The sequence below is a fragment of the Spermophilus citellus genome (assembly GCF_964194105.1).
Source record: "Spermophilus citellus genome assembly, chromosome: 2".
Lineage (NCBI taxonomy): Eukaryota > Metazoa > Chordata > Mammalia > Rodentia > Sciuridae > Spermophilus > Spermophilus citellus.
In genome coordinates, this window is record NC_138183.1 from 35,707,719 (window position 1) to 35,732,085 (window position 24,367).

Here is a 24,367-nt window from a genome sequence, read left to right on the forward strand (position 1 = left end):
ATGGGGTCCAAGAATTTGAATTTCTAGCATCTAGGGAAAACCTAGGGAAGCTGAAAAGAGCACTGAGCTAGGATCAAGACATCTGGGGTCCTCTCTGGTTCTGCCCCTAATTAAGCATAGGTTTATACACATCATCAAACTTCTGGTTATCTCTTTTATCTTCACTGAACATTTGCTGATTCTAAAATGCTATTACTTTGTCACTCCCCTCCTCAAGTCCTCCAAGGCTCCCCATACCTAGAATCCAATCTCTTCCAGGATATCCAATTCCATCTCCCACTGCTACCCTAAAAGACTGTTCTCCTGACCAATTTGGAAAATTTCAACTATTTACTCCTCATGACAACACTTCATGTTGGGAAGTCATAACTCCATTTTGAGGGCAAAGAAACTGAGGTTTGGATAGATTAAAGAACTTTGAATAGTCAAGGGGACCCTAAAGACTCATTCTCTTCCTACCATGTAATTCTCTGTTTCAATGCTGTTTTGGTTCCTAAAAAAAACCCTTACATAGCCCCTCCTTGTGTCTTTGTTCATGATCTCCCCAGTCTTGGAGACTTACTCAAATCCTATCTAACCATCAACACCCAGCTAGAGTGCCACCCCATCCAAGACAGGTTCCTGGCAACTAGCGTACCATGTTCCCCCAAGGTCCCCAGTCACAGTGTTGCTGTGTAGTATCTTACTCCTCCATCCAGCCTGTGACCATCTTCCCTGTGCTTTGACTTGTGTTTTCTAACTTCATTTGGATTCAGGTCTTGTTTTCTGCCCCCTAGATTGTAAACTCCTTGAGTGGAGAAGAGTACCTGGTTTACAATCCCTTCAGGGATAGATACTTGTTGAATTTAAAATGGCAGGCTATGGATGTCTAATACGCAGTGCAAAGAACAGAACACCAGAACAATGATAGCTTTAATTCTAGAACTTTCTGAGCACAAAGAAAAAATTATTGACAAATATTTCAGGGAAGCTCACGTTTGTATTTCTAATCTTAATCATTTGATATTGCCTTGGTTCATTACAGTGATCAGAGTTCAGTGAGAGAGAGTGGGCTGGTGTCTCAGATTTGCATAAATTCCTTAAAAAGAATTCAGATTAAGATGATATTTCATTAGAAAAATGACAATACTGAAAAAGGAGAGGGGACTTCTCTAATATACCATGTGATTACTCCTTAAAGCACGATTGCAAGTAGGACTCCATGAGGAGTTTCAAATCTCTCTCTTGTGCAGGGATTCCAGTCAATCTTTCACTGCAACACAGGACCTGATATGTGATGCCTTCACATGTCCTTTAACCTGTGGCCATAAAAGAAGACAAGGAAGAACTAAGTGGAATCACTTCATTTCTTATTTTGGAATAGCACTACATATCATCCAATGTCTTCTCCATTTTTTTCTCTTTTTAAATTTTTTTTTAATTTATTCTTTTATCTATTTATTTGTTCTTTGTACATATACATGACAATAGAGTGTATTTTGACATATTATGCACACATGGGGTATAATTTATTCTAACTAGGATCCTATTCTTGTGGTTGAACATGATGTAGAGTTTCACTGTGGCATCTTCATAATAAACATGGGAAAGTTATGTAGAATTCATTCTACTGTCTTTTAGCCTCATTTTCTAACAGGATCCCACTCCCACCTGCCTTTTTTCTTTCTTTCTTAAACATATATATAAAAGGACTTAAAATGACTAAAAGCAGGTTTATTATCATTGATCAAAGAAAAGACAGTGGCTCCCAGCTGGTTTCCTAAGGTCATATGAAGGAGCTCGGGCACTAGCATCCTCTGCCATCTCACCTTGTATCAGGTGACACAGGAGGTAGTTCATGGGAAAATACCCTGGATCACCTTCATCCTGTGGTAACATTCCCCCATGACAGCTGACCTCAAACTGCCTTCATGACTTGTCATGTCAGGAAATCACTGGGCTACCACACATGTGTCACATCTACAGTTCTGCATGAAAAAGATTTAGATAATAATATTCATTAAACCACGGGTTTCATCATTCTGGGTATTTTTCACCCTAATACACATTAAAATAAATACACAACAATTTAAACAAACAAACAAACAAACAAAACCCCATTCATTTGTATATCACCCCAAATCATCTTGAGTTCACATGATACAAAGCTCTTGGGAACCCTAGTCCAGATAATCGTCATGCCCCTCAGATTTCACATCTGCCTAACAGGATTAGACATCTCTTAGAAAGGGCTTAGTCTCTTATCTAGCTCAGTACAGATGGCCTCCATGTGGCCCTCTGGGAACTATAAGGCGGCCACAAGAATAATAAGCTTCAACAGGGACCCAGGCTGTGTCTTTCTCTTGCTAGTGATCACAGAGGGTGGGGCCCAGGTTACTCCAAGTAAAAGATGGGATATTGACCACACCAGTCATACACTTTATAAGATGGACAATGAGCTCTGGAGAGAATGTAGGACAGGGCTGACACTAACACCGATGCTACCTGCAAGGCCACACTTCACCAGAGCTGGTTTGCTGGGGTCCCTTACACAGCCTCAGACATGGAAGGCAAATGATATTGCTGAACATCCTATCTCCACCTGGGTGAGAGACAGAGTACTTTACAGGGAGACAAAAGACCTTCATTTTCCTGCTCTGTTACCAGTTGGACAAGTGACCCAAGTCACATCCCTTCCTTCTCCAAGTCTCAGTTTTTCTACCTGTAAAAAGTTAAGGGGTTAAGCGTTGATGCACCTTGAAAACCTTATGCTTTCTCTTTTCATATGAAAATACAGAATCCGAAAATCTTCGTGCCAGGCACTGTTCTAGGTCTTGGGATACATCAAGAACAAAACAGAAAAACAATACCCTGGTGGAGCTTACATTCTGGTGGAACTTCCCACTAGGCAAGAAACAATAGACATACAATGGAATATGATTCAGCCATTAAAAAGAATGAAGTACCAATGCATGTTACAACACAGACTGATCTTGAACACATCATGCTGATTGAAAGAAGTTGGACACAAAAGGTCACATGCCATATGATCCCATTTAAAATGTCCAGAACAGAAAAGCTACAGAGATCAAAAGCAGACTGGTGATTGTCAGGGACTGGAGGGAGGAGGGGATAGAGAGACTGATTAATGGGTGTGATGAAATGCCCCTAAAATTGTACAATTTAAAGTAGTTCAAACATGGTAAATTTATGTTATCTATTTATCATGAAAAAGTACACGATCAACCATATTAAAGTCTGAAAAAGCCAAGATAATCAAAAGAGTCATGCTGAAAAGGGCCTGTAGATTTGACAACTAAGACCTACACAATGACATATACTCCTGGTGCCACCTGCTGTAAGTCACACAAAGTGCCCAGGAGCTGAACTAGAAGTCTGTTAGGCTGTCCAGCTCACAGATTTTAGTGTCCCCTGGCCATTCAATATGAGGTTGTTTTCTTCTCCTTAGATTTGTTGGTTATTACAAATGCCTTGAATCTGGTTGGTTGGTTTGTTATTGTTTTGTTTTGTTTTTATATTTTCTTGACAGCCACCTAGGCATAATTCAACAAAATTGTGGAATGTGAACTCAAAATCTGGATTTTTTTCCTTTTTACTATCAAATGATTCATCAAATGTCATTGCACACCAACTAATTTTCTTTAATTTCTGGGAATGTTCGATACCATAAGTGCCAAAAACAAAACCCACGGCAACTACAGTGCTTGAAAAATTCACACTGAAGACTCCCAGAGCTGCTGCTTGTCACCCTGGGAGACTGAGATTTGATTTCATGTGTCTGTGACTGGAGAAGGAAGGAAAGAGTCCAATCCTATTATGCTGAAATAAACAATAACAACTACATCTACAGCACAAGATATTAAGAATAGCTTCCAGGGCTGGCCCCAAGATATGCTCCATAGAGCTCCTATCCATGACCTGTGACATCAAGGCTTTGTTCTGTGCTTGAGGTCCCTTCTCTGAAGTCCTTACCCTTTCTATAGACTTTGTACTAGCCATGGTTTATGGGACCCCAGTCTCTGCATTTTTCAAATCCAGTCCCAGTAGTTCAGACTCCAGTTTGAAGGGTCTGCAGCCATCTCAAACCAAAGAATTTGGTCCCCAAATCAATGCAATTCATTCCACTGATCTCAAGTCCCTTCTTTCCACTGGGATGTGTGCTGGATATGGTAGAGGAGACCCAGGTTAACCAAACTTGGCCCTTGTCCTTAGGGGGTTCATTGTGTTATAAAGAAGATGAAATACACAGACAACTCTTTATGAATATAAGGCAGATTACAGGGTCCATAGAACAGGGGTCTCAAATGCCCGAGGGAGTCTAAGAAAGTGCTCAAGCCGAGCAACAGGGCCGCCTGTGCCTCGCTCATCTCTGCCTGGGGCTTGAGAACAGCTGATTGCTGTCAGCCAGCCAAGAATGCCAGGTGCTGCCTGCCAATCAGAACCTTCGGCAAAAGTTCAGTCCAAAGGGCCTCCTTGGCTGTCTTAATTAAGCCCTAATTAAGTATTCTGCCCAGAAACCTCTTCTCCCTCCTGTAGAACTGTCCAGTTTACAGCAAGTGATTCAGGGAATCAGGTCAGCTGTTAGAAGTTGGCAGCCATTAGGAACGGAGCCGATAGCTGTGAATGAATGCCAACTGGATTCAGAGACCTGTGAAAACCACAGGGCCCAGAAACACAGAGTCAGCCCTCATTAAATATTCTGTCCTCTGTCCCTAGCCTTGGTAGAGAAAAGTGTCCAGTTTGAGTCACTTTAAAAGTTCATAGAGACTGCCCCGTGGCTGGGAGTGTTGCCTACAAAGAAAAGGAAAAGGCCACGCAGCAGGGTGCTCACTGAGGCACAGGCACTGTCTCTGAGAAGGTAGAACAGGGGGCAGGGGCTGGGGCTGGGGCTGAGGCTGGGGCTGGGGCTCAGGGGTAGAGCGCTGTCCAGCATGTGCGAGGCCCTAGGTTCGATCCCCAGCACCACATAGAAATAAATAAAATAAAGGTATTGTGTCCACCTAAAAATAAAAAAAAATATATTTTTTTAAAAAAGAATGTAGAACAGAACAATGTGAATGTGACCTAAACATTTCTCAAGTTTCCACTTCACTCCATCCCCACTGCCATCCTACACACTCAGGTGATAGTCTCTCAGGATCATTGCAGTAGCTGGTCACTGCCTTCAGCCTTGCTTTCCTCCAGTCCTCCAGATTTACATTTATAAGATGTAAATCTGACCTTTTCACTCTCCTGCATAAAACTCTACGATGTAATCCCACAACTTTTATGATAATTTATTAGGTCCCTACTGTGAACTCTGAAGCCAGACCTCCTGGGCTCCTATTCCAGCTCTGTCACTTAACAGATCCATGACTATGGGCAGGTAACTCCCCACTGATACCATGTGGACAACAACAGTACCTGTCTCACAAGGTGCTTGTGAGAATTAATGAGTTAATGAACGTAAACTGCTTAAAACAGTGCCTTGCATACAAGCTCTCCATAAATGGTAGCTATTTTAATAACTTATAGACATCCAAGGATTCACCCCCCTCTTCAGCCTCTTTGCTTAAACATTTTGCTTTTAAAAATGTTTAAAAGGCTGGGCTGGGGTTGTGGCTCAGTGGTAGAGCACTTGCCTACCATGTGCGAGGCCCTGGGTTCAATCCTCAGCATCACATAAAAATAAAAGAGATAAAATAAAGGTATTGTGTCCAACTACAACTAAAAAAAATAGAAAAAAAATGTTTAAAAGGAAGAGTTAGGGAATAGAGTTGTAGCTCTGTGGTAGGGCACTTGCCTAGCACATGCAAAGCACTGGGTTCATTCCTCAGCACCACATAAAAGTAAATAAATAAAATAAAGGTATTATGTCAATCTACAACAACAAAAAATATATATTTTTAAAAAAGGAAGGAGTTAGTTCTGGAAGTTTCCTACAAAGCTATTCTGTTAAGCAATTTTCATTTTCCTACAGATTCCCCATTATAAAATTAGAGCTGCATCTCCCCCAAACAATAAGCTATGCCCTGGGAACTTATTTCAAAATCCAATAACCATATTAAGAAAAGTAACTATCTCCTAATTAAACATTAAGACAAAAATTTAATATATCAACACACTAATGCAAAATAGTTACCAAATAAAAATAACAAAAGCCTCCCCCTCATACACCTGAATCTACTTCCTGCACTAATGGCAGAATGGAAGCACAGCTCTGGTCAAGCCTCATGCTTGTTGGAAACCCTTCAGTAGCAAACTATGCCTTCAAGATAAAGAACTCCAAAGTGCATATGTGCAGATCCTTCTCTTTTTGGCACTGACCTACTTACATAGCTTCATTTTCTTCCAATTACCTTCAAATAATTCTGATCCAAACAAATTGCACTGGGTACCCCTGCCATGCCTTTATCTTTTTCCACCTCTGCCTAGAATCTTCTTTACCCACCCCCAAGATCTCCATGTCAAACCACTACCTCCTTTTAAATTTCACCCATGGTCTTCATGAAGTCTTCCATGTCCTCCTGCATGACACCTGCTCTAGACCATCTTCCAAGCCCTTTCTTTAAAGATGAGCTTCATGTATTGCTGGCTTGTAGTACAGTATTTCTGAACGTGTGCTCCACCTCTTGAGAAACCATAAACTCAAATACACACTTAACATATGTCCTGCAAATATATGGTATTACAGTATTTGCTGAATGATGAATAAAATAACAAGTAAATGATAGAAAAACATGGCACAATATGGTCAGAAGCTGTCTAATTTATCTCTGAGTTTAGAGAAGTAGCAAGTTTTGACGCTTAGGAAATATGTCTTGGTGGTTGAGACTTTTTTGTTTTCTTTTGGATCTGCTAAACTGTTTCTATTGAAATCCTCTATTTACTTTCATTATTGGCCAATATATATTTCACTCTTGCTAGGGATGTAGGAATGAGGGGGAAGCAGAGTGAAGAACAGGCGTTATTATTAAAAGCTGGCAGCAGCAACAGAAAAATGCTCTTTGGTGAAGAAAACTCAAAATCCACAAAAGGGACAAGATGAGTCACAGCACTGGCTGAAAAAACACAGGTCATGTCAGGCAGTGGTTCTCCAACTTCACTGGATATTGATCACATGAAAAACTCATTAAAACATACATTGCTGGGCTCCACCCCAGGGTTTCTGCAGGTCTGGGGTGGAGCTGAGATTTTGCATTTCTAACCAGTTCACTGGAGCAATACTATTGGAACCACATTTTAAGGATCATCAGTGCAGACTGTCAAATAAAATCAAGTGATTCAAGTCAAGGTCAAGAGGGTGGTTGAGACTTGCTAGCTTTAGACATGCTTGTGCCTATATACCAGCCATGGTTACATAGCTCACTAGTGACAGAATTAGAACTTGAGCCCAGGTTTCATCTGAAGAATTTAGCCTCTGAATTACAAGTGAGGAGGAAAAAAATCACTCTTTGATTTAGTTTTTCTCTGTGTCTTGATCTAATTAAAATGAATTTGCTAGCTTTAGAAATGCTTGTGCCCGTTTCCTCCTCACTTGTAATTCAGAGGCTAAATTCTACAGATGAGACCAGGGAAGTATAGACAAGGGAGTAGGGACCTGGGCTCAAGTTCTAATTCTGTCACTAGTGAGCTATGTAACCAAAGACCACTCGTTACCCTCTCAGGACATCATTGCACTATCTGAAACAGAGCTATTCAACCTGAAAACCTCTACTCTCCAGTCTTACATCCTACAATCTCACAATTTTGAAAACCTGTGGCCAATTTAATTCCAAAAGCATTGAAGGATTATTCTATCTATATATAAAATGATGAAGATACTGCCATTTAAAAGCACAAATGTGAGAAATAGTTGTCAGTTAAACTTGAGAAGAACCATCAACAATTAAATTGCCATTATGAAAACTGGAAGAACCTTTACTCAAACAGGTTGCATAAAGGATAAATATTCAGGAACAAATATACTGTGGAAATATATAAAAATATACAGATTAGATATTAAAATTGAAAAGCAAAACAGCTTGCCTTTCTAAAAACAGTCTAGACGAAACAGAATACGTTTCAGAGTGAGAAATCATCAACTCACCATTCAAGCAGAGCTGAAAAAACTCCTCTGAGGAACAAAATGCATGCCTCCTCCCCATGAAGACACCTCCCCTCCATCTCTGGACACTGCTCTTGGGCCTCCCAGCATACAGCTATTTTTAAAGACAAAAGGCCACATTCCCAAGATTGCAGCCACAAGAATGTGACTATCAAATGACCTTCCCATAGCTCGTCAATAAGCCCAAGTGAAGCGGGCTGTGTGGCCTTGTGGGCAAAGCTGGACGATCTCTGTGTGGCCTGGGCCCCAGTGGTTGCAGAGCCTCTGTGGCTGCTGATCCTAGGCAGCAGCAGCTCTGCCTCTCAACTCAAGGCTGGCTTCTCTCCTTTCAGTACCACGGGCCCAGAAGTCCTCCAGATGTCACTGTCATCCTCAAGACCTTGGCCACCTGAGCCAGCCCACAGAGGAAACCCTAGAGGGCCTTGATTGGCAAACTGGCTTCCTCTGTGCTAAGGGCAGCAGAGTTGATGACGTCAAAGGTCTTCGGACACATCCCTTTAATGGCTGTAGTATATTCTGTGCTACCCAATAGTTGGTCTACTGCCGGTTCTGCAGGAGTCACCTTTGGTCAAAGTTAATAGCAACGGCATTAGCTCACTAAGCCTCATAGCATCCCAGGGATGCAGATCACCCCCAAGCACATCATCCCCACTTAACAGATGGGGAAATGACGCCACAGGAAGATTAAATAACCTGCCCAGCCTCACACCACCTGCCACAGGTGGAGCATGAGAGGATCTCAGCCCTCATGCCAGCTTGTGAACAAAGAATGCTCTGGAAAAAGCCCTTTGCAATTCTAGGATCCTGTGCAGTGCGGATGGTTTGCACAATGGATGGTTAGAGGAGAGAGAGAGAGTGTGAAAGAGAGAGAGAGAGAGAGAGAGAGAGAGAGAGAGAGAGAGAAAGAGAGAGAGAATTTTTTTTAAAATTTTTAAATATTTATTATTATTTTTTTCTAATTCTCGGCAGACACAACATCTTTGTTGGTATGTGGTGCTGAGGATCGAACCCGGGCCGCACGCATGCCAGGCGAGCGCGCTACCGCTTGAGCCACATCCCCAGCCCAAAAGGTAACCTTTTAAAACTGCTCCATTTGTCTCTCTTGGCCTGTGCCTCCTAGAACACCATGAGAAAAGAATGATTTTTAAATATACAAGTATTGAATAAAAGATTGTGTGGACACAGATGCATTGGGCTGGTTGGCAGCAAGGAACCTCAGTGAAAAGGATCAGAGGAGGCGGGGGCAAATGGGGCGCTATCAGTGACCTCTGTCCTCTGTATGCCACAGGGCTCTGCACAAGCTGCTGGCCTAAAACTGTGCCCATTTCTTTCTTTTCCACAATGAATACTTGCACATCTAATGTGTCCAAGAAACTGAGAGAAATATAAAAATGAATCGACCATATCTGCAGTAAAGAAGCTTTAAATATCACCAAGGAGCATACATAAATCACTAAACACAAGGTAAAAAACAGCAAGGACCACTGCTGGTAGAAGCTGGGAGTCTGATGGTGGCAGATCACTCCCAAGGTAGACAGAGTGAGCTCTCAGGAGGCTTTGAGCAGGAGGTGGCCTGTTAATGATGGTCAGAAAGTGAGATATACTGGGGTGAGGAGAAAGACACTGGAGGCAGTATCTAGGAAAGTGCACAGAAAGTGCACAGAAGATGGCACTGCATTAGTCTGTAGACCAAATGTTCAGCTCAGGATGAGAAGTGTGCCAGGTGTAGTGGCACAAGCCTACAATACCAGTGACTTAGGAGGCTGAGGCAGGAGGGCTGAAGTTTGAAGCCAGCCTCACTAACTTAGCAAGATCGTGTTCCAAAAAAAAAATAAAAAGGAATGAGGATGTAGTTCAGTGATAAAGCACCCTTGGATTCAATTTCCAGTACTGCAAAAACAGACAAATAAACAAAACCCTGACTCTCTTTTGTCAACAATTAGGACAACTTTAAGTTTCCTTATTTATTATGTTTGCCCCACATAGAGAACATAATACTCTCCATCAACTTCTCACCCAAGAACACTGAAAATTAATGATGAGGTAATGTCTGTGAAATGCCCAGAGCTCTTTGAAGATGTGGCAAAAGGCATCACTATAATTAATATTTAATGAGTTGCTACCCAGCTCTGATCTCTTTTTCTGCAGACTAATGTTACGTTCACAGGATAAGGTGATGCCAGATTGGCCCCTAAAGAAGCATTTCCAACAGATTGTAGCAATATAGGCCCACTTTCCCTAATCCCTTACATGGGGCTCGTGGAGCAAAATGATCAAGTAGAAGGGAAAAATAGATTCCAAAGTGTGATATTCCTTGGGACCCCATTTTTAAGAGAGATTCCAGTGGAGACTTCAAGGGGAATTATTTTAGCAAAACCCACATCCTAAGCAAGTTAATATTTTTAGGTCTAACACAGTGTCCAAGAAAGTAAGAAATAAAAATAGCTCTGTGGGTTCAGTTACAAATGGAGTGGAGAAAATAATTTCAAAAGTTCAAGGGGAAAAAAAATCAATCTATTTCCTCCCCCTAAAGCTTTTATTTCTATAAATATATTCACACAAATGGACCTAAGACCACTCTTCCTTCTGAAAACACTACCTGTTTGGAATTTGCAAGATAAATGACATGTCAGGCTAGCTTTCAACCCACTAAAGCTTAAACAATGCTTTTCAAAAGCTTATCTCTTCTTCTTAAATAACACTCATTTTCCCTCTCTGACTATAAAACTAATACATGTGCCTGGTAGAAAATGTTGAAAATTTTCATTTTTCAGAAAGAAGAAAATAATTATCCACTAAAATCTACAAGTTGCTAATTACCCTTCTAGCTTTGTGTGTGAATGTGTGAAAATACATTTTTTTTTTTTTTTGGTGGTGCTGGGGATTGAACCCAGGGCCTTGTTCATATGTGAGGCAAGCACTCTACCAATTGAGCTATCCCCAGCCCTAAAATACACATTTTTTTAACATCACTTGGGAACTTACTGTATATTCTGGTTTATAACCTGATTTTCTCCTCAGAAAAATACACAGTAAACTTTCCCTGAATCTTCATTATCCTACAACATTATTTTATGTCCTATACATAGGACATTCATTTTAAAACTAATCCCCTATTGCTGGGCATTTTGGTTTATCTTTAATGGCTGTATTACAAATAACATTGAGATAAACATCTTTGCCTAATACATCTAGATTTTCTCTTGAGATAAGTTCTGAGGACTGGCACTGCTGTGTCAAAGGCTGTGCATGAGTTTTGAAAGCTCTGATACAGTTAAACTGCCCTGCAGAAAGGTTATCCTAATCTCACTCTCTCCATCAGTGGGAAAGCCACTTCTCCCATTTGCTCACCAATACCTAATTTGGAAGATTCATAAAGGGAGTGTGGCTGCTTTTATTTGATTATTCTAGAAACCTATTTTCCCCAACAGTTCAGTGTCAATAGTAGTTTTCAGAATATTTTTTACTGTGCACTTCTTATCATCAAAAAGCCAACATCCGACCCCATCTGCAAAGGGTATGTCCCCCACTCTACCTCCAAGGGCAACCCAGTGGTCCTCCCTCTCTGCATCTACCACTCGTTTCCACCTTCATGCCCTTTACTCCTCTCTCAGCAAACATTTTGCAATTCTAGCAGGGCAGTCAGACAGAACCCATGGGTCATTTATTCATTCATTCATTTCTTCAACTGACATCTCTCAGGGGACTGCTATGCTTCTGGCATCATACTAAGAGAAAATAATACACTGATACTATAAGAAGCCAGGAGAGGGAAAGTAATGAGGTCAGAGCAGCAGAAGCACACTCAAGCTAAAAGATACCTAGTTTTACTGGTAGGAGAGGGGTGGGGGGAAAGAAGGCAGGCAAAGGGAATAGCATGTGCAAAATTCCAGAGGTATGCTAGAGTTTCATGTGTTGAAGGAACATTTTCATTGTTAGGGCATAGGAAGGAGAGGCTGAAAAATTAGCTCATGCCAAATTTACATGCTGGGTTCACCTGCTGATCTGCTCTCTTTCCCCTGCATTTCAGCTCTGGCTTGCAATCCCTGCCTGGCATGGCAGACTCCTCCATAAACCTTCCTTGAGAGCCTTCATCAGCATCCATCTATCCAGATCTTTCTGCTGGGGCAGGAATCCTAGTAGGGACACCACTCTACTCAGCAATCCCCAGTGAATAGAGGACTGTTTGCTGACTCCTAAGTATAAATCTTATAGGTCAAGCTAGAAAAGAAACTTCTGGCTACTGATATGTTCTCATATCCCTAGGTTCTCAACCCTGGGCTAAACTTATCTAGCAGGCAATCCATAAAAGCTTATAGAATCTAAACAAATTAAATCGGGCAGAATAAACACAAGACAGGATGAGTGTACATGGGTTGGATGCATCTAACTGTCATCCAGGCAGCTGGGAAAATTGAAACTGTCTTTGAAAATTAGCTTCTAAACACAATCATGGCAAAGGATGGATTAATTCTCTTCAGGCATGTAATTCTGCATCTAGCTAGACATTTCTCAGTTAGGCACACAAAAGGTACTTGTTCAGCTGAGCTGCATAGCCCAAAGGCTTCTGTGTAAGAAGGTTAATCTATTCTAAAGGGTTTTTTGTTTTGTTTTTGTTTTTGTTTTTCCTTTGCAGAAAGGTAGGAAAAGAAGACAGGAAAGAAAATCCCTAACACAGACTATTTCTTCTGGGATTTTCAATACTGATAATTCCAATTCAAAGCAATAATCCTGGGAGGACCTCATCTTCACCATTCATGTTTTCATGAAGACAACAGAAATTTCTAGATAATTCTTCCCTGAAGGTAAAAGCCCAAACATTCCTCAAGTGGCTTGTCTTTCCCTGTTCTGGTTTGGATTCCCTCAGTCCTAGATTCATCCCCTACAAAAGAATTCTTCACGCTGATTTATTGTCCCCACTCTAGGCTGTGATCTCTATAAGATCGTATCTGAGGATCTGAGGACCGTATCTCCATTCCTATGTCCCTGAGGCCTAGAACCTTACCCTGCATGTACAGATTTTCTACATTGTGGAATTAAATATAGTGTCAGGGCATCAAAAGACCTTAGAAATTACCCAGTCCACAGACAGGAAACAGGCCCTGACAGGGGAAGCGATCTCCAAATTCACCTGGGGAATTGGTGGTAATCAGTAGGTGAAAGAGTGAAAGATAGAAAAAAAAATGTCAGCAATGTTTTAAACTTGAGGAAATAGAAGGTGTAGGGTTGGGAAGGGGTGGTTAATGGAATTTGAAACGGATTTCAACTTAGAGAAAAACTAAGCTTGGTCCTAGACTGTCTCTAACACATAGAACAAGTCTTATCTCTTCTCCATGACAGTCCTTCAGATAATATAAAAAGAAAATTAACATTTATCAAACATTTCCCATATGCAGGTAGAAAACAGGAATCCTGTCCTCCCTGTGTCTTCTATTTTGTAAGTTTAACACTCCCTGATGATTAGTAAGCAGCTAAATAATAGGTCTCAGCTATGTGGATAGCTAGTAAACCAAGGTCTGATAGAGTGAGAAGTCCAGGCACTTTCTTCTGTACCCCATTTCCCCTCTGACCCTAGTCCTAAGGCTATAGTGCACCAAGAAAGAGCCAGCTGGACTCCAGGTCAGCTTGGCCACGTCCCAGGACAAAGGAAGCAGACCCAGAGGCTGCATATTAGGTTCTTGGCCTCTTCATCCTCTGAGAATGCAGCGAGTGGCATTATCCTCTGAGTTCATGCTAGCATTTGACTGACAAGGCAGATTGACTCCAGGTGTAAGATGGAGAAACACAGAGGCCCACATATGTTCTTGACTTAGGCAGCATGCCCCCAGAGACAGTAAGGAAAGCAGTGTGCAGCAGGGAGCCAGAAGCAACTGAGGCAGTAATCAGGATCATCATTCATTCATTCATTCATTCATTCATTCATCAGTTGACAATACACAGAACTTCTGCCCTGGACTGGCCCCATTTCTGGGTTCTGGTTTGAGTAAGCAGCAGGGCTCAGTGCCTGCTCAGGAGAAGCTCATAATACAGTGGGGCAGGTTACACAGAAACCCATGTGACCATGCAATCTGGGGAGTGTTATTTTGAAGCGAGGAGGCTCCCTTAGCCTGGAAAAGCCATCTCAGACAAAGGAAAACATTGTGATGTGGACATATTTCAAAGTAGATATGCCAAACAAGCCTTGTCAAAATAGGGAATCACTGTGCTTTGAATCCATCAAGCAAAATAAGAAGCAAGGATCTCTGAACAACTGCCCTGCCCTTAGGGCTCCAAGCACTACAAACTGAATATCTCTGCCTTAGTAGGTGGTACTTAAAGTCCCTTTCAGACCTAAGGTTCTCTCAATACAGCTCAGGTTGATGACCAGGAAAGGGGTCATCTGAAACCCTGGAGAAGACACAGCTGAAGGCATCTTTGGGCACACTGCTCTAATCATCTCTCCCCTCTTTGTCTCTTACCCATTAGGGCTTAGTTGAACAGCCAGTCTCTCCTGGAAGCCTCTCTGGATCTCCTCTAAGGCATGGCCAGCTCTCTTTTGGGCTCCCACGGGTCTCTGTAAAGTTCAGCACCTTGCTCAGGCTCACTTACTGCCAGCTGCAGGTGGGGCAGTACTGTCTGATTCATCTGTCTCCTGTCTCCTCCCTCTTAACCTCCCCAGCAACCCCACCCTACACAGGACTTTCTAAGCAAAGCACAGTGAACTGAGCAGGTAAGCAGCCTAGGAGGCTAATCTGGGCAGATGTGAGACGGGAACCCTGGGAGCAGCAGGTACAGCACTGAGCAGAGTCTGGAACTGTTCTGTACCCAGATCCTCCCAGATCACCCTGATTTTCCTTGGCTCTGCTATAGCTTGCACCAGACCCAGCACTCCTGCTTGCCCTGAGGATTCTTTTGGTGCTCTGGAATGTCAACTGCAAACAAAGTGGTGCCCATGCTTTGGGGACAAAAGCACATGTTATAATTGCATTGAGAGAGCTCAGAAGCCAGCAGTAGCTGCAGGCCACACAGGACCATGAGGCTTCAAAATAGGCAATTGTAGACAAGATTGCACTATAGTACTCTTTCAGGGTTACTACCAGGCATGTCCTTATTTTTAACAGAAAGAGATGTACACTTGATTATTGAGAATATAAATACTTTCCTTCAAGTTCAATGAGCCAATATTGGACTAAATTAGTGGGGAAATATGAGGACCAAAGTTTTCCTCTGTGTCCCTTCCTTGTCCAGAGCACATTCACTGTGGGATCCTTCCTAAGCCTAACAACTGTAATGAATATTTTAATAGCTGCAGCTTCTCCTTCCCATTGATAAAAACTCCACTGACTAGCCAGAGCACGCTGGTGAAAATGAGGGTGTGGACCAGAAAGACCTGAGCTTTTCTGAACAGCCTGATCCCTGATGGCCACACCCAGTCATACAACTGGGATGATTAGAGCAGCACTGGCACCCCTCAGAGCAGCAGCCAGGATGCTGAAAGAAGGGAGACACCCAAAACAAGCAGAAAAAAGACCAGAGGCCAGTGACCCTGGAGAACTAGGTTCAAATACACTCAAGAGAAAAGGCAGATGCAAAAGTAGCCAAAAGGAAAAATGTCCAAGTCCCAACTCCAGAAACCTACAAAGGTGACATTATTTGAAAAAGTCTTTACATGTGCAATTAAGTTAAAGATCTTCAGATAAGGAACTTATTTGGACCACCCAGGTGGATTCTAAATCCCATGACAAGTGACCTTATAAGATCGAGGCAGAGAGAGATTTGATGTAGATAGAAGAGGAGGAGGTAATGTAACCAATGAGGCAGAGAACTGGAGTGCTAGGGTCATAAGTCAAGATGTTCCTGCAGACATCAGAAACTGGAAGAGGCAGAGCAAGGATTCCCCCTTATAGCCGTCAGCACTGCCAATACCTTGATTTTGAACTTCTGGTCTCCAGAACTGTAAAAGGATAAATTTTTGTAGTTTTAAGCCATGGTTATGATAATTTGTTCCAATATCCACAGGAAACTATACAGAACCTAAGAAACAGATGAGGAATTTCTGTTCCAGTGTGGTGGCCAACTGACTTGGGGCCACCCCACATCAGCCACTGGTCCCTCTGACAAAGGGCATGGAGTTCCCTAATGGCACAACACAAGACCCAGAAGAGGGCCCCTGGGGAGCCTAAGTGAGCCTAAGCAGTGCTAACACAAGCACAGACCTCTGAAATGGGGCTGCAGTGTCCTGGACCCCTCTGGGCTCATCAGACTCCACGTGTATAGTTGTCCAATTCTTAGCTCTGTCCTTGTCAGGGGACTGGATAAACCGGAGCATTCTGCCTGAATAAAGGAAGACTCTGGGGCCTGATGCCTCTTTCTGAATGTCCAAATAGCCCATGTGGCTGTCAGGAAAGAAGAAATGGACTTTTTGTGTGGGGCCTCAAAGGACAGAATCAAGGCCAATGGGACAGCCATTGCCTGGAGGAAGATTTTTGGCTAAGTACCATGAAGAATTTTCTAATAATCAGAGCCAACTGAGAGTAGAATAGGAGTGCCTGGAGGATTGGCAGGTCCAAGCAGACAAAGTCTGGGTGTGCTGGGGGAATTCCTAAGCCACACAAAGGCTGCTCTTGATCATCTTTGGAGCTGGCAGTTGTGTCTGAGGGTCTAGGATTGGTGGCTAAAATATCGTGTAATGTGTGTGTGAATCAAGGTTTTCTACTTAGAGACAAATCACATTTTAAGAAACTTATTTTGTGAAGGACTAAGATCAGAAACTATCCAGAAATGACTTGAGAAAGAAATAATCAATTCTTGGGCTGGGGTTGTGGCTCAGTGGTAAAGCACTTGCCTAGCATCTGTGAGGCATTCTGTTTGATTCTCAGCACCACATAAAATTAATGAAATAAAGGTCCATCAACAACCAAAAATGTTTTTGTTTATTTTTTAGTTGTAGTTGGACACAATACCTTTATTTTATTTATTTTTATGTGGTGCTAAGGATTGAACCCAGGGCCTCGCACATACTAGGTGAGTGCTCTATTGCTGAGCCACAACCCCAGCCCTAAAAATTTTTTTTAAAAAGAAATAATTAAATATTTCTTAGTTGCAGTGGTACACACCCATAATCCCAGTACTCTGAAGGCTGAGACAAGAGAATCCCAAATCTGAGCCTCAGAACTTAAAAAGACTCTATCTCAAAATTAAAAAAAAAAAAAAAAGGAATAGGGGTGTTGCTCAGTAGTAGAGTACTTACTTAGCTCTGTGAGGTCCTGGGTTTGATTCTCAGCTCCACAAAAATATTTAAAAAGAACCAATTCTTCCTGTCCCTACATACAAAATGCCTTCCACTCCCAGGCATCAAGAGAGCAGAAAAGCATGTATCTCTGTATAGAAATCATTTTATAACCTCACCAGGGACCATATCACATACACAGGTGACAGGGGAACCCTGGACAGTCTGGGTTTGATGTCCTTTCCCAGGGAAAATCAGAGAGAACAGAGGCTCTGGCTACCAGCTGAATTATTTTCATAAGAACAAATAAATGACACCCTCATCTTTTTTTCTGAATTTGGGACAAAGAAAATTTGGGACAAAGAAAACAACAAAGTAGTAACTCAGAAGCTTAACATGTTAATGTCCACAAGTTAGTTCCGGGGAAGGTGTTTTGGGTGAGGGCAGGTTTAAGAGGCTGTAGCCTACACTGAATATTCTGGATACTTAGGAGAGGAAGCACAGCATTTCTCATCTGTCTGCACATCTGTCTTCTTTTAAGTCAAAAATCTCAGAACGCAGCACTATTGCATCCGGATGAGTTCCTCTGAAGCTCTTTCCATTCAGGATTTTGAAAATTTGCCATGTTACCCTTTTACTGAAACAGCTAAGGTTCTCAGATCATTCCTCAAGAGAGGTCAAAAGAATACACTTTCATACTTTTAGATTTACCATCATATCTTTCCTAGTCTGTAGTGTTTTGGGTTTTTTTTTAACCCCACTTTTTCTCCAAAAGAGCCAGTGTTAAGAGCACACATCATTTAGCAGACATCTTGGGACATGATTGGAAGCCTGAATCTCTTCTAATCACTGGCAAAAAGGTCTCCAAACATTAAATAAGTCCCTGAAAATGCTGTCACTTCACTGAAAATAATGGCTACTGCCCTCCCATCAATTGGCCAAGCACCAAACCAAGCTTCCCACTGTCCTTCAGGCAGAGTTAATTTAAAATTTTAATTTTTTTTTTTTTTTTTTTTTGCTGAGCAACAAATTGAAATCTGTAGTTACTCAAACAGATTTAAGCCAGTATTGCAAGTGCTTCCATGAACATTATTAAATTTAGTATATATATCTTAAAATAGAGTAGAAACATCTGGGCATGGTAATATACACCTATAATCCCAGCTACCAGGGAGGCTGAAGCAAGAGAATCACAAGCTCAAGATCAATGTGGGCAACTTAACGAGATCCTTTCTTAAAATAAAATTTGAAAGAGGGATAGGGATGTAGTTCAGTGGTAGAGAGCTTGCCCAGCATGCATGAGGCCCTGGGTTCACCCCAGTACCTCCTCCCCAACATGCCAAATAGAAATACAACTACAACAGCTGTACAGAAATCAAAATTTTATATATTGAATGGTGTTAAGAACATCAGCATGTTTGGTATTTGCCAAACTTTCCATCTCAGATATTTTGGTACAGTAAAGAATGTTTTTTATAATACAATTTATTTAAAATAGGCCAAATTGGAAAGCCAGATTCAACATGCAGGCTCATCTTTGAGGCTGCATGAACTGTTCATCAAACGAAGGCCCTACATTTGAGGCATCAGAATGCCAGGAGTTTGTTCAGCTGAGGACCAGATGCAACCCCTACATAGCAGCATTGAGTTTCTGGCTTGACTCAAACCACTTCAGATCTCAGAAAATAGGCTGTTATCAGTCCCAAACGGCAAACATATTATCAAGCTTGTGCTAGTGGTAGGCTCTATGAAAAGGGCTGTGGAGTGAAGTGGGAAATTGTGTCTGCTGTTCCAGGGGCTCCTTCTGGGCCACAGCCACATATATCAATGACCACATACAACATGCCTTATGGCTGACAGCAACTGCTTCTCCAAGGGAGGAACCAAGTACAGTGGGAGATAAGGATTCTAGAAAAGCCCCAGGACAAAGGGATCAGAAAGACAGCCTCCTAGGGGAAGGAGGATTTGAGCTTGGCTTTCAGGCATGGCTAAGACTGTTAAGACTCAGTTGTGAAGGAGAGAAGCCATAGAAGGGCAAAGGCCTAGAGTCCTGGAGGTCGCAAGGTATCATGATGCTATTCTTCACCCTCCTGTCCTCTTCTTCTTTAACCTCCATAAATGCTCAGCAACCTACATTAGGGCAGAAGGGAGCCAGAGACCAGTTCCCAGCATATATGGACAAAGAAGATATATTTATAAACTGTGTCTGACTATCAAATCCTCCCACCTGGGTCCTTGAGCACATAGTGATAAGCTTGTGGGAGGCAGGGATTGAGTCTTCTGATTAACCCATCTGTAGCTTCTACTACCTAATAGTATTTACAGGACATTGGCTGCTGCTGATGTTAGTATTTGACCTGAGCACCCTCAAAATAACAAATAGCCCTTGTCTCTGGAATCAGAATGCACTCTGAGTACATAACAAATTGTCACTGCAGATCTATCCTGGTGGAGAGGTTCAAGTCAATATACAAGCTAAAACAAAAAGCACCATTTTATATTCTAATAGTGCTTAGCAATATACTGAACTTGTCCAAGAACACACTGATAAGAGGAACCAACTTTTATCAAACACCTATTATATAGTGACACTCTATTTAGGCACTTTTACACATGATCTCATTTAATCTTGTGAGTTTGAAATATCATTATTTCCCTTTGAAAAGTGAGGTTCAGAGACCCAATATCCCAAAGCCAGTGGACACCAAGCTCAGGTTTGGAGCCTACTGCACCTCTTCCCACTGACCCTGCTTTAGAACATTCTGCCACCTCCTGTGTTTCTACCAGACTCACTGGTGTCATTTGTATCCTGGGCTTTCCTAGCTCTTTGCCTTTACTCATATCAGTTCCTTTATATATGTCACCACCTGCTGGAATCTTCTTCTTCCCTCCACCTTCTAGGGGGAAGTCTTTTCCATTCTGTTGTAATTCACCATCCTCCTGTTCTTAGAAGTCCTAGATGATAAAGCCCAGAATGCCCTGTGATATAACCTCTTTATTCCTTAGGAGAATCTGAGCTCTTTGAGGAGAAGGCCTATTAGTAAGTTTCATGTTTGTTTATTCCTGTATGAGTGGTAAGAAAGTGCTTGCTGAACCACTAGAGAATGAAGAAGGAAAAATTAGGTTTGCATTTGAATGCATCTGAGAGATAAAAGGTTCTGGACAAATTAGCTTGGAATACAAAGTATCACTTGAGAAAGGCAAACTTATGCCCCACAACTCTGCTCCAGTCACAAAGCATGTTCTCACCAGTCCTCTGACTTCATAAAGCTTGAAATTTAAAACCAGGATCTCTAGGAAGGAAATAATAAAATCACTTCCATGAGAATCTTTTCATAGTAATGCATTTTATCCAAACACTGGGGAGACACTAATTGCAGCACAAGAGGAACAAGATTTGGGCAAAAGAACAAAGCTCACTTTCTAGCATATCACAGTTAACTACCTCCTGCTTATCTTGCTGCGGCTGTACCATAATTCTCCTGTTCTGAAAAATATGTACTTGCTGATCTGTAGGCCTCCCGAAGGACCCCTATAAGACCGCCCACCAGGGATGCCTGATTTAAAGTGATTTTAAATGGTCTCCACTGGAAAACATCTCAACCATAGCTTTAGATTAGAAACAACTAGATGTTGGCCTCTCTATCAGACCCCTAGAGTAGTGCACTATTTTTTTCCCAAGCAACAAATTGAGGTTTTTACAAAAATACCTACCTCACAAACAGAAACATTTCCTGATCTATAAGCCACTTTGAAAATAAATCATTATGCCGTTGAATATTTTATGATGGTCCAAAGCACTGAAGGAGGCAAAACGAGTATTCACCAAATGCTATTTTGGTACTCCCAAAGCAAACTGTAAATATTTCCTTTATTTTTTAAACATCCATTTGCAAGTGCTGGATGGATTTTTGATGAAACATTGCCTCCACCCAAATTGACCCTTTAACTCAGAAACCCAAGGTTCCACTTCCTTAGAACTTACAGCTGGAGGACCTCAGCGAACATCTAGTGAAGGCTACTTTCACCTTATGGTAGAAGCCGCAAAACCAGTGGGGGACTTGCCCAAGGTCACACAGCCTCCATGGTAGAGGAGGCACCAGGATCCAGACTCTCAACCCTGTGTTTCCACCAGACTGGGAGCTTCTTCTGCTCTGAAGCTTTCTCAATACCCCTCCTAAAAGCTCAGCCGAAGCTACTGAAGCTTACCGATAGGACTCCTGAGATTCACTTCTATGGGTCCCAACATTCCTCTCTAACCCCAAAGAACCCTGGAGCCGAAACAGAGACGCCCCTCCACTCACAAAATGGCAATACAGGCTTGGTGCTCAGCGGGCAGTCCCTGGCGAATCCCTCCGGGTCCAGGTCGGGCAGGGCAGGGAGGGCCGGTCTGAGGTCACTCAGAAAATTGGCGCTGGCTGCGGCCGCACCTGAACTCAGGTTTGCCTCCCGGTTTGCCGCTCTTTCCACTAACTACACCATGCAGGTCTCGGAAACTTAAGCGACACATCGGTCCTGTGTAAAGAGTTAACCGTTGCAGGTCCTGAACTAGGCGGCGGACTAATCTCGCGTCGGGAGTGGGGACACCAGGACCGGAGGCAGGCGCGGATTACCCGGGACAGCTGATGCAGGCAGAGCGCACCGTGGAGGGCGGCGCGGAGGAAGCCGAGGGGCAGACAGCTTGCAGCTGCCGGAGGCGCAGGCCTGGGGTGTGGAGACCGGCAGTCCCCGCAAAACTTTGCGGCGAAGGGACCCCGCCCTTACCTTCAGAGGAGGTGCCGCCCGCGCGGACACGGACCTGGCGGGCTGACGCTCTCGGCGAGGGGCGGCCCCGCCCAGCGGCGGGCACAGTAGCGGGCCAGGCTCCTGCAGCCGCTCGGCTCGGGCTCGGCTCGGGCTCCGCCTCCCGCGCAGCGGCTGCAGCCGGAGGGGGGGCGCCAGGCCGGGCCGCGCCCGCGCCGTCTGGCAGTGGCAGGTGCTGAGGCTGCAGCTGCGAGGCAGCCAGCTGCCGGCGCCGCGACCCCCGCCCCGGGGGAGGAGCCCCGCACGCCGCCAACTAGGGCCCGGGAGGTCCCGGCCGCCGCAGTGGGCGGTCCTGCTCCCACCAGGGCCTGCCTCGGTCCGCCTTCCAGAGCTCTCAGCCGGCGCCCTGCGTCCGCCGAGTACCCATGGGGACACTGAGGCCTGAGAGGAAACGGACTACCCAAGGTCACCCAGACCCACAGCGGTCGGGATAAAACTGGAACCCAGAATGACCTCCTTCTCACTCTTATCTTCCTCAGCTCTCCTACCCCAAGGCTTTTCAGCAGAGGGGGACACAGACGACTCTTCCTTTCCCCTATAACCTCCCCAACCATCAGCCCCTCAGGACCTTGGGCTGAGGGGAGAGGGCAGGATGAGGGAGCACATATGGCACTGTGGAACTCTCTCCCGCCTCTTCAAACTCCTTGGGTCTCGCCGGGACGCTGCACACTCTCAGCTCTCCTCGTGTCTCTCCAACCCTCCTGGACAGCTCCTCAAATCCTGAGAGCCCTAAACTGCTGGAGTGTCCTGGGTGACTGCACTCAGTCCTCTTCTGACTCCTTGGGCCATCTCACCCACTCCCTTGGCTCCAGCCTACCACCTCTCTGTCCATATAACCATATGCCTGTCTCTAACCAAGAGATACTTGACCCTTACAGTAAGGGTCAAGTATCTGGCAATACAGCCTTCTGCAAGATAGGATCCATGCCCTCAAGGAATGTAGAGTCTAGCGGATTATTTATACAGTGCAGCTCCAGTAACAATATCACATCCCAGGTGTTCAGGACACCATTGCAGTGCCTGCTGTTAACTTAGTGAAGGCTTCCTGGAGGAGACACTCTCTAAACAAACCTGAAAAGTCAACTGGGGTTGGCCAACAAAAGGGAAAAGTGGGGCTGAGACTGTACTCTGTGGCAGTGCTTGCTTAACACCTGTGAAACACTGGGTTCAATCCTTAACACAACATTTAAAAAATCAATAAAATAAAAGCATGATGTACATCTATAACTATTAAAAAAAAGGGAAGGAAGGAAGGAAGGAGGGAAGGAGGGAGGGAAGGAGGGAAGGAAGGAGGGAGGGAAGGAAGGAAGGAGGGAGGGAAGGAAGGAAGGAAGGGAGGGAGGGAGGGAGGAGAGAGCATTCCAGGCAGAGGCCACAGAAACAAAGACCCAAAAATGAGGCAGTTCCCACTGAGGGAGCAGCAGGAAATCAGAGCAGAAGCCAGAAAGTCAGAGTGGCCCTTGCCGGATCAGGAATTTGTACTCTGTTCTCAGTAAAAGGCAGGTTCATGAGAAGCATTATGAGGATGGAAGGAATACCAGTAGATTGTCATGTCAGACCATTGAGGGGATAAATCCAGCACAGATTGATGTTGTCCTTTTTCCAGCTGGGAGGAAGAAGCAGTCTCACAGCATTGGAGCCAAGTGGATCCAGATGTAAGCAGGTGCTCCAGCACCTGCCTTCTCTGTATCCTTCATTCCCAAATCTAGGCTTCCCTCCAGAAACTCTCCCTTGAGCAATTCCGTCTTTGAAAGGCCTCCTAGGTACTGCACCCAAGCTTTCTTTTCTCTCACTGCCCAACCCTGTGCCACTCAGGGCTGAATAAGCCTTGGCTCCTGGGAATCTGCTTCTGAACTCACTCATCTCTGTTGTAGACACGATGTACACAGTTCTGCCCAAGGGTAAGCACTATTGGGAGAAATGGACAAAAATGGAAAATTCTGAAACCCTAGTAGAAATAAAGTAAGCCTTTAAAAAAATAAATGTACTTTTCTGTATTATTCCTTACAACTGCATATGAATACAGTTTTCTCAAAATAAAGTTTAACTTAAAAAGTATATTGTAAATAAAGATTAATAACCAAATTATGGTTTTCAGTGTAGGTTAAGCATCAAACAGGCCACTTGTCAAAAAAGAAGGTAAGAACTCAAACCTCTTGTCCAGTGAGTAAAAATTTTCCCCATGGCATTTTGTCCCATCCTTCTCAATTTCTTAGCTGCCTATGCCAGAAGAATCTGCCTCTTTAGGTGCTCTGTATAAACAATGCCAC

The 24,367-nt window shown here is 43.4% G+C and overlaps 1 protein-coding gene across 1 annotated transcript in view; it reads right to left on the minus strand.

Annotated features, from left to right (window-relative positions):
• The window catches only part of FRMPD1 (FERM and PDZ domain containing 1), an 88,136-nt gene extending 65,824 nt beyond the window's left edge, over window positions 1–22,312 (minus strand). The window contains exon 1 of the mRNA XM_081282187.1: window positions 22,059–22,312. The gene's annotated coding sequence lies outside the window, so the exon portion shown is untranslated. The remainder of the gene's footprint in view (window positions 1–22,058) is intronic.
• Between the last annotated feature and the right edge of the window lie 2,055 nt (window positions 22,313–24,367).